At 38.9% G+C, this 10670-nt stretch overlaps 1 protein-coding gene across 1 annotated transcript in view; it reads right to left on the reverse strand.

Annotated features, from left to right (window-relative positions):
• FRYL (FRY like transcription coactivator) overlaps positions 1-10670 on the reverse strand; it is a 207812-nt gene that overhangs the window by 125773 nt on the left and 71369 nt on the right. The gene's annotated exons all lie outside the window — the stretch shown is intronic.

Genomic DNA, 10670 nt, shown 5'->3' on the forward strand with positions numbered 1-10670 from the left:
AGATGTTAAAACACCAAACCTGTTTCAATTAAAAACAGAAACTAAACAAAGATGCCGATTCTTGCCTTGCTATTCAACACCATCCTGGAGGTTATGGGACAATATAAGTAAATGCATAATGTAAGAAAATCAAATCGCTGTTATAAATATTTTAAAAGAAGACATGAAACGTCTACATTAAGTAGCAATAATCACCTGGAAATGAAAATGAATAAAAAATCTTACATTCACAAATATAAAATAGAGGAGGATAAATTTAATAAGAAAAGCATAGGACTTATGGAAGAAACTACAAGAACTTCTTAAAGGACATAAAAGAAGATCTGAACACAGGGAAAGACATATTCATAGATGAGGAGGATTTATTACCATAAGTGTCAATTCTCACAAAATTAATATATTAATTAGCACAACTCCAATTAAAATTCCGATGCCATCTTTAGTCTAGGTTGTACTGGATAAAACTGTATTGGAATATACATGGAAGAATGAACACTCAAGAAAAGCCAAACAAAATATTTTTAAAAACTACAAAGAATATTTTCTAAATCAGAGGACAACATAACTATAATCAAAACATACTATCAAGATACAATATTAAATGACTATATCAGAACATAACAATAATCAACTCACTAGACATAAATATAGATAAATCAGATTAATGTAAATGAAAAAGAAACTCATCATCTCAGAATAAGAATTCTGCCTTTCTCTTTTGATGCCTTTAAGAAAAAAAAAAAGGATTCAACATGAGCAAAATTAGAAGTGAAAGGACGATCTATTTAGCAATAATACTGAAACATCTGGTTATTCATCTGGAGAAAAATAAATATGCTATATTAAAAAACCAAAGATCTAATGGATGTGAAGTTAAAAAGTCATTTTTCAAAATCTTAGAAGAAATTAGGAGTCTTTATGTATATAATCCAGGGGAGAAGAGACCTGGAAGCAAGATAGAAAACCCAAAATTATTTAAAAAGGAAGAGGAGGAGAAAGAGGATGAATGCATTTAACCAAATAAAAGTATAAAATATTTAGGGTAAATGATACCATAAACAGGAAAGGACAAAGTTGGGAAAATATTATTCTAATGTAGACGACAGAAAATATAAAGCATTCAAAGAACTCTTGCAAAAGTAACAAGCAAAAGACAACACAATACGGAAAACTTGGCAAAAGATATAAATAGGCAACACATATGAGAACAAATCTAAAAAGCCAACAAACATAGGGAAAAAAATGTTCAAACTTAGTAGTGCCCAGAAAATACAAGTTAAACTAGCAACGAGCTTTCATTTTAAGTATACATCAGACTTGTGTCTACTGCAGGCAAGGTACAGGGAAAGGGAACACTGAACACATTGCTCATAGAAATGTAATCCCCACCTAAGCACAGCCCAATGGAGAAGGTGTTCTGAACAAAAGGGTAAGTATTCTGGCCCCTAGAGCAGGGCATAAATTTCTTTGATCTTCAGCCTCTCTGTGCAACCTTCTGATTATAAATTAGTTCTGTACAAGCCTATCCCACAAACAGAGCAAAGGATGGTCTGCCAGCTCTAGCATTAACATCCACTTGGCATATTTCTCACTGTAGATTAGTAAATTGGCAAATTTATCAAAACTTGACTGTCAATACTGTTTATTATGATTTCACCGCCTGAAAAAGATTTCATATCCACTCTCAGCATTCTGACAAAACCAAGCTTTCTGACTGGATCCTGAATTTTGCTGGCCATTCCTGGCAATACCTTGAATCAGAATCAAAGTCGCTGGAGTAGGGCCCAGGCAGCTGTATGTTTTTGAAAGCTCCCCAAGGAGATTCTAATAGGCATCCAGAGTTGTGAACTTTCACCATTCTTCTAAAGTGGGCACCTGGCCCTACACAATGTTATTTAATGTCATTTAAAATTAACTTTGATCATTAAAAATTTTCAAAAGCACCATAAATAAGGAAACATTTCTGGAATACAACAAATAATACTCATCAAGCAGTTCAGAGAAATTTAAATAAATGCATGTTAGGGTGCAAGCAAAGTAAAGGATTGATGAAACAGTTCAAAAATCTAATTGTAAAAATTCAAATGTGATTCTCCCGGTTCATATCAGAGATCTCAACACATTGTTTCATCTCTCAGGGTTTCAGTCACGTCACTTCACACACTGTCCATGCCTCAGACCACATTACCTTGGTGCCATATCAATTCTCTGCTTTTTCATTACCTGTGATTTCAGAAGGTGAGATTTCAATTAAGCTTTAGAACCATTATTAATTCCTCCCTGCACCTTACAGTCTCTATCTAGTCTAGTCATCAAATCCCATCACAACTTTAAGCAAGCCTTCTTTTTTCTGCCTGGTTAAATTTTAAGTTCAGAACCAAATAATGTTCTATGTAGACTCCTGAAAAATGGTTCTCCACACTGTTCCTCCCTTTTAGCAGGTGAAATAACTTCACATGGCAGCTGCTCTAATATCCTCGAAACCTCATATGGAAATTGGACCCCAGTGTGGGAGGTGGGGCCTAATGGGAGGTGTTTGGGTCATGGGGGTGGGTCCCCCGTGAATGGCTTGGGGCTGTCCTGGCTAGCTCCCACTGAGAGCTGGTTGTTAAAAAGAACCTAAGGCCTCCCTCCCTCTCTCTCCTGCTTCCTCTCTCTCTACCTGGTCCGCACACAAAGGCTCCCCTTCACCTTCCACCAAGACTGGACGCTCCCTGAGGCCCTCATCAGAAGCAGATATTGGCACCACGCTTCTCGTACAGCCTACAGAACTGCGAGCCAGATAAACCTCTTTTCGTTATAAATTACCCAGCCTCAGGTACTCCTTCATAGCAACACCAACGAACTCTGACAGCACCCAAAGGGACTACTCTGCATTCCGAGCACACCAGGCCCTATGCATTCAACCGTGGCAATACAATGCCTTTGCACTCTCCGCACAAAAACACACCGCCAAGCCTTATCTTCAATAATATTGCCAAGGCCATTTTATTAGAATCACTTTTTTCTTTTCTTCCATAGCATCCCTATAATAAAAATGACTCATTTATCCCATTCCAAGATACACCGGAGGCAAGAAAAAACAATGACTCATTTATACATTGTTCCAAAATACTACGTGAAGATTATTTTAAACAAAAAAGGATCCACTTAATGTACCTCATATACGTCTGTTTATTATGTTACATTGTTACTATACTACATGCTAATGGATATTAGTTCATTCTTCATTTTTTATGAATGCCTTAACTACTTTCTGTATCATGTGTCAATAACAGAACTGAAAGTACAGCATATAAAACAATTCATATGATTTCTACTATGAATTATGATCACATTTACAATTCATTGTCTTCTGGGAGGAACAAGGCTAACAGTTGGAATTGGGCTTTTACATGCTTCCCCATTCAAATGGATTTCTCTTTAATTCTCTTTTTGGGGGAAAAAAAAAAACCTTAAAACTTTATTCATTTTAGCAAAATTTTAAAAATAGGGAAATAGCATGCTTAATGAAAACCAACTACTAGATCTAAAATAAGACTCAGAAATTCCACGAAACAGGCGCTGTCCTGTGGCATCGCACAGCAACAGACTGGGAGGAAGGATCACCGAGAGAGCGTGGCCCCCGCGCCCTGCAGAAGGCCAGCAAACTGGTGCTGAAACTCTTATCAACACAGTAAGGAGACTGCAAACATATTAAAGAAAAGAGGCCTAAGCGTTTGGGCCTGTAGTGGAACAGGCCAGAACCCCATGCTTTGGGACCTAGACACTGGCAATGTCTACAACAGGCAAGATACCTATCAGGGGTCATATTTAAAATATTAAGCAATCAGTACAGAGAGGGGGTCAGCAGAGCTGCCAGGTGTAAATACCAGCACAGACAGGACGGTGCATAACGGCTGAATATCAACACTGTTGGAGGTCATAAGAAATCCAGTAACAGGCAGAATATGGTATCTAAAGAATACAGTAACAGGTAAAAAGCACCAGGAAGGTCCAGCAAAGAACGACAGATCTTATCCTGGTGAACAGGTGTATGATGCAAAGTCTAAGAACAGGAAAATGTGAACATGCAGCTAGGAAGGTAGGCTTAATCCATAAAAAGGTATGTCAGCAGAACCTTATTCAATGTATTTTTATGTTTTTCTGAAAAGAACATCATTTTCTTCAAAAGCACGGTCTCATATTTGGAGGAAATAGAATAGCAAAGAGTTTGACAAGGCAAGGCTCAGGAAGGAAGAAATACCAATAATTAGAGACGGAGGCTTTGACACAAGGATGGGTATAGAAGAACAAAGACCAAAATTTGTAGCGAAGTTGGGCAGGTGCCAAATCACCTGGACTAGTGAACTAGGGCTCTCCTGAACCCCATCTCAGCACAGGACAGGACCTGATACAAGACGGAGTCTGCACAACGCTACAATAGCAGGTACAGACAGACAAAGGTCATGACATCGAGGTTAATGAAACAGAGGTTTGAAACTCAACACAGACGTTCTACTGGCCTATTTGCATGCTCTCAGTCACCTGTGAATATTGTGACTACCTGCGTTAGATTTTTCTGATTTGAATCTCATGATCAAACTATGTATCTTTATTCTAATATTTATCAACGAAAAGTTTTAAGGCAAACCATGACACCAAATACTTAATGAGTTAGATAATCAGCTGAACTTCTCACAGCACAGAATGCTTAGTCCTGAAGATGAAATGTCTCCTTCGTAAACCTAGCTCAAGAATTTGGAATTTAAAAAAAAGGGAGATAAAGCAGGCCCATGACCCTTAAATTCAACAACATCGAGAACTGGGACTCCAACATCAGGGAGCATCACAAAGAGTTCACTTAACAGCACAGGGCTGGCTTACTTGTCTAGGATCCATTTCCTAAAGCAGACAGATTTCTCTCAGGGATGAGAGAGTATTTTGGCAATAAGCAATAGGTGACTCTTTTCCACCATGATCAACATTAACCGTCAACAGATACATCTCTGAAACTGATGACAATGAGGAGAATGTGAATAACCCTACAAAGTTCATTTTTACAAAAACCTGGTTAAAAATCTACATTAACTTCCATAGCTAATCCAAATCTTAAATATTTCCCATATCTGTGATTAAATGAGCTAATATTTTGTAAAGCAACTTCAGAGAGTACCTACCCATGTAGTAGGTATTATATATTCACTTGCTATTAATAAATAACATGTCTTCATTTGTTTGACCTTCATTTCACATCTGTTCCACTGCAATAGCACCCTAACTCACCTCCTGCCCCCATTCCATGAAAGACAGAGATTTGATGAAATCACCCCAACCATTGTCACAAAGTCCATCCATGGCTCCCTATTTATTTTAGGATAAGGACCAAAATCCATAACAAGGTTTTCAAGACTGTGCGTGGCCGAGCCCCTGCCTACCCTTCCAGCCTCATGCCCTTTGCTCTCTCCGTAGGGCTCTGCCCCAGCCAGACTGGCCGTTCCCTGCAGCCTCCAGCACTTGATGGTCCCTCTGCCCACCCTCCACCCTTGTCCCAAACTTGAAATTATTTCTTCCTTTAGATTTTGCTAAAGTATCACTTGATAAGGGATGCCTTTAATTAAAAATATGAAGGATTCAAGAAAGTTAGCTAAATAAAGAGCTTGGGTGTGAGTTGTGCAGGGTGAGGTGGGGGGGGGGGGTTGTCCACAGTGTTCTGTAGCTCATCTGAGCCCTAATTTACCCCTCTCAAAAAAACAGCAATTTATCAACTGATGAATGGATAAACAAAATGTAATATATCCATATAATGGAACATTATTCAGCCACAGAAAAAGTAATGAAGTACCAATACATGCTATAAATGCATTGGATGAACTCTGGAAATATAGTAAGTATAAGAACCCAATCACAAAAAAACACCTATTATATGACTGTGTTTATATGAAACATCCAGAATAGATAAATCCACAGTGACAGAAAGCAGATTGAGTATGAGGTTTCTCTTTGGGATGATGAAAATGTTCTGCAATTAGATAATGGTGATAGTTGTACAACTCTGAAATACACTAAAAACTACCAAACTGAGCACTCTGTAGTAAGTGAATATCACAATACAATCACTTTAGAAAACAGCAATAATTTTCCTCACCAAATTTTCATGATTATATGAGATGTACTGAATGTATGTGCATGTAATGTGGCTGTACACACAGATACACGCATGCACACACGCAGTAAGTACTTACCACAACGCCAGAGCCTTAAGTACTTCAATAAATGGTAAGTATCATTTCAATCAAATATCACACGGGCCTTAACTGAAATTTAAACAAATGCATAATGTGCTTTTGAGAGGGTTGGCTTTTAATTATTTTTGCAATCCAGGAAAAACATCTCTGAGTATGAAAACTATTGATGAACTCCGGATTGTGTAACAATCCAAGTACTCTATGCAATTTTATTTTCTTACTATGCCATATCTTATTCACATTTTAATTTATACTCTTGTGGTTAAAATAGGTCAATTTATCTATTTTATTTCTGTGATAAAAACTGAATTCACTGAAACATTAGCTGTCATAAAATTACATGTGCAAAATAAATTCTATAAATCAATATGTTTACAAGAGGCATTGTATGGATAGTAGATGCATCTGTGGCCTTAACATTACAGACACATAACTGAACAGATCTCTGTACCGAACCTTGCTTTCTGTCTTATCAATTTTAGGGAACTAACCCAATCTTTCAAATGATAACATCCTCACTACACGGCTGGTTTAACAGAATGTTCCTGATTCAGTTTTTAAAAGAAGTAATGCATGAAACTGTTGGCACAGAGACAAAATCCCGAATTTAGGCCATATGAGTGTCACTTCATTGTTGTCACTGAAAGAAATAAGCTCGACTGTAATCAAACTTCAGCAGCGCTGCACCAGCATTCTGCCAGCTAAGCAGGCCCGACACCAGAGGGCCTCTAGCGATTAATATAACAAGTAGCATTTAAGAGCAATACAAATCATGCCGATGCATCGTATAAATAAGAAACATTGTTATAATTAATGATAAAGAACTATAATACACACTGCTCCTAAGTCATGTTCAATGACAAAACCCATAGATTTTACTTTCCTTTGGGAGGGTAAAGTCAGCTATGACACACATAACTTATTTAATAGAAAAATTATTTTCTTTTTTTATAAACGCTATTAATAAATTAGGCTTTTCTCTTTTCTTTGCAAGAAATTTACTAAAATGGAATTTAAGGAAATGTTATTTTTTTAAAAAAATCACTACGGAATCATTTTATGCATTCCTAACTTCAGGAATTGCTTTCCTGAGAGACATCACTAGTATAATATGAATAATCGAATTATAAGAGGGGTCATCTATTTACGCTCCTACCTTCTTTCCTATTATGAATTCATTCCAACAACTGCATCCCTAACCGGGTTATCTTAGTCACCTGCACGGTCACCAGAGCTTAAATAAGCATTAAAGACCATCGATCTATACCCTCCGGGCGCTAACGCTGAAGCAGCAGAGACAGACAGACAGACAGAAGGATGCGCGTAACTACGCGGTGACATTTGAAGTGAAGAACAAATGAAGTGCTGACCATCTGGCTGACCCAGGGCGGACGGGTCTGGAAGGACAGTGAGGATCCACCCGGAGGAGGGCGGGGCAAGGGGGCGCGAGTCGCAGCGACCGCGACCGTGACCGTGACCGTGACCGTGACAGCAGCGCGAGCTCTTGGCACCGGGCGCGCGCGGCCAGCGAGGAGCCGGACGAGGTGGTGGTGACTGGCTTCCTCCCACCGGGACAGAAAGGCTGCGACATGAGGGACGCAGGACGCTCACGAGGAGCCCTCGGCAGCAACGAGGAAGACGCAGACAGGAGGACCAAGGAAGCTCTGGCAACGATCCAGGAGATCCAGGCCACGGTGGAGCCCTGAGCCAAGCCAGTGGCTGTGGCCACAGCAGTCAGTAGAGGACAGGCGGCAAATTCTGAAGGTAGGACGGCAAGTCCCTCGTCCATGCCCGAAAGGGAGAGGAAGGAGCGCTGACCGACTCCTGGTTTCTGGCTCGGGGACACCGGACAGCAGGACTGTCCACCACTGTGGAGAGCATCCTCTCGTTCAAAATCAAACTAAAAAAAAAAAAAAAATCTCTTTCCCTCTATGTCTCCACTGGCCCCTGAGGTTCAATGTGATTCCTTCCGTCTCAGTACTCCCAGTTCTCTGCGTGTGGAACAGTCATTTGGGAAGTCATGATGCGTGACAGCATCTCTCATTTGCCTTCCTTACTGCAACTTTGCACGAATACCTCACCTTCTCTCTACAAGCTCCTTGGGAGCAAAGATCATATCCCATCCTTTTTTCCTATCTGCCACAGCATAGCAGATGCTCAATAAACACTGGTTGACTCAAAAGTGTTAGTGTTAGAAAACATCTCTAGAAAGAGACAGCTAACTACTGTCCTTTCCTGGGGTCTTAATATTTTTAACACCCCCACCTGCTCTAATACAATAGAGATAACTGAAGATTAAAAAGATATCCACAGATGCTGGCAAAATAAAAATTTCTCCCACTTTCCAGGGCTATGGCAGACATGATTAGCAGCTTATTGAACACTGAGACTAGCAATTTCTTTTCAGTATTAACCTACTGCTTTAGAACTGTAAAAACATCTTCAAGAGATGTATATACTATGAAGGCCCAGGGGCAACAGGATACTCACACACTGAATCATTATACCACGAAAAACTTTATACTGCTAAAAACAAAGGCTGTACAAACACTTGGTTTGGGTTCATGCTTGGGTTCAGGGAACATGATTCAATGAGATTTGGCTGTGGCGGGTTACAGGGTTCAGGCATCGACATGTAGAAATATTTAAACAGTCACAAAACAAGATAACCACATAGTTCCATCGATTCACCCAAACAAACTAAGTTCTTATAAGACAAGCTGCTGTGATGTATATACTGTTCTCCTCTAAGAATCTGTTCATTATAGCTGTATTCTCACAATAAAACTGTCTTCCATGTTTTAAAAAGTACATGGTGAGGATGGGGAAGGAGAGAGAAGGAGAAGGGGGAGAAAAAGATTAGAAACTATATTTTAGCAAAAAATGTATTCTCTATGACTGTCTCCCTTTTAACTAGTAAAAGTATTTAACTTTAAATTAGTCAGTAATTATAATTCTCCCAATATTTTAACTATGTATATTCACTTAGAAACTTTCCTAGAACTAAGATAATTTTCTGCCATCTGGCACAACAGTACTCCATATGGAAGAATTACTTACAGATCAAAAATAAAAAGAAACACAGAGATTATAAAGGCAGTATTTTTGGCATATACAAATCTCCTCAAGCTACATGCAATGAGGCTTCATCGTAAGAGGGCTCTTCCTCGTGTCAATATTTTCCTTTTTATATTATTTGCTCAGAAAACAAAACCAAATAAATATGTTGGTAAAGAGTTAAACTGGAAAAGATTTAAATTTAATCTCTCATATTTTATTCATGAGTTTGCTCAGGCATAAGCAGCACAGTTGGGAGCAGGAACAACTGGGTTCTACTTCTAGCTCTTCGCCACCATATGACCTTGGAAAAGTCACAATTTTTCTATACTTCCATTTTCTTTGGGCAAAACAAACATACTAACAGAGCCTGTGTTTACTTCATTCATTAGCTTAATACCATATTAGGATGATAATTTTGGCCAAAAAAAAAAAAGTAAATAGACTATGGGAAGTATTTTAAGATCTTGAGAGAAAAAGTATCACTGAAATAATGAACAAAATCAGTATTTCTGGCAAATCCATATATTAGGAAGGGAGGTTGTGGGCAGAAAGATAGCTCAATGGCATCAGTTTTATTGACTTAACTGAACTTTGAAATTAAGTCTATCATCCTGAATGTTCATCAGATTTACTATATATGAAAATTGCTCATTATAACTTCAAGTATGGGGGAAAGTTATCATTATATTAAATTGTCGGTTGCTTTAAGATAGCTGATGTTGCTTCAAACTAACATTTTGTGCTAACACAACTGTGGAATAGTACTGGTATCTGATAACCCTGAAGACATCAGAGCCTGTTTGTCATCTTCTCTTTCCTCCATTTATGACCAGTTATGAGAAACTTTGCCAGAATAACACAAATTAACAAGAAAACCAAGGCCGGTGAATTTTAGTCAAAGAAAATTTAACTGCCAATGTTACAACTGCCCGATGCATGCATGTCTAGATTTTCTGTGCATCTCACTGATTACCATTCAGGAAAATATTCTTCCTGCTATTTTCTACAGCTTTTATTCCATTTGGATTGGTCTGAAGAATTAGCATGCAAGGAATGGCAGTGATAATAATCCCTTCGGCATCTCTTTCGTTCAGGAATATATACTTACAGCTGCTGCTCCAGGACTTTAACAAGGACTTTATGCTAATTTCAAAAAACACAGAATCCTGTAGACTCAACATAGTGTCTCAACCGGCTGCAACAGTAGCAGCAGCAGCAGCAGCAGCAGCGGGAACGGTTTTGTTGATCTGCCTCTCCAAGCCACTGTCCCTTCTCTTCTCACAGGCGGCAGAGTTTTGGCCCAGAGTGCACTGGCTTCATTACCATGCAGGCTCGCGGTGACGCACAACTATAGTGGAGACGCTGCTGAATGCAGATGAACTA

Source organism: Lemur catta, chromosome 19 (assembly GCF_020740605.2).
Source record: "Lemur catta isolate mLemCat1 chromosome 19, mLemCat1.pri, whole genome shotgun sequence".
Lineage (NCBI taxonomy): Eukaryota > Metazoa > Chordata > Mammalia > Primates > Lemuridae > Lemur > Lemur catta.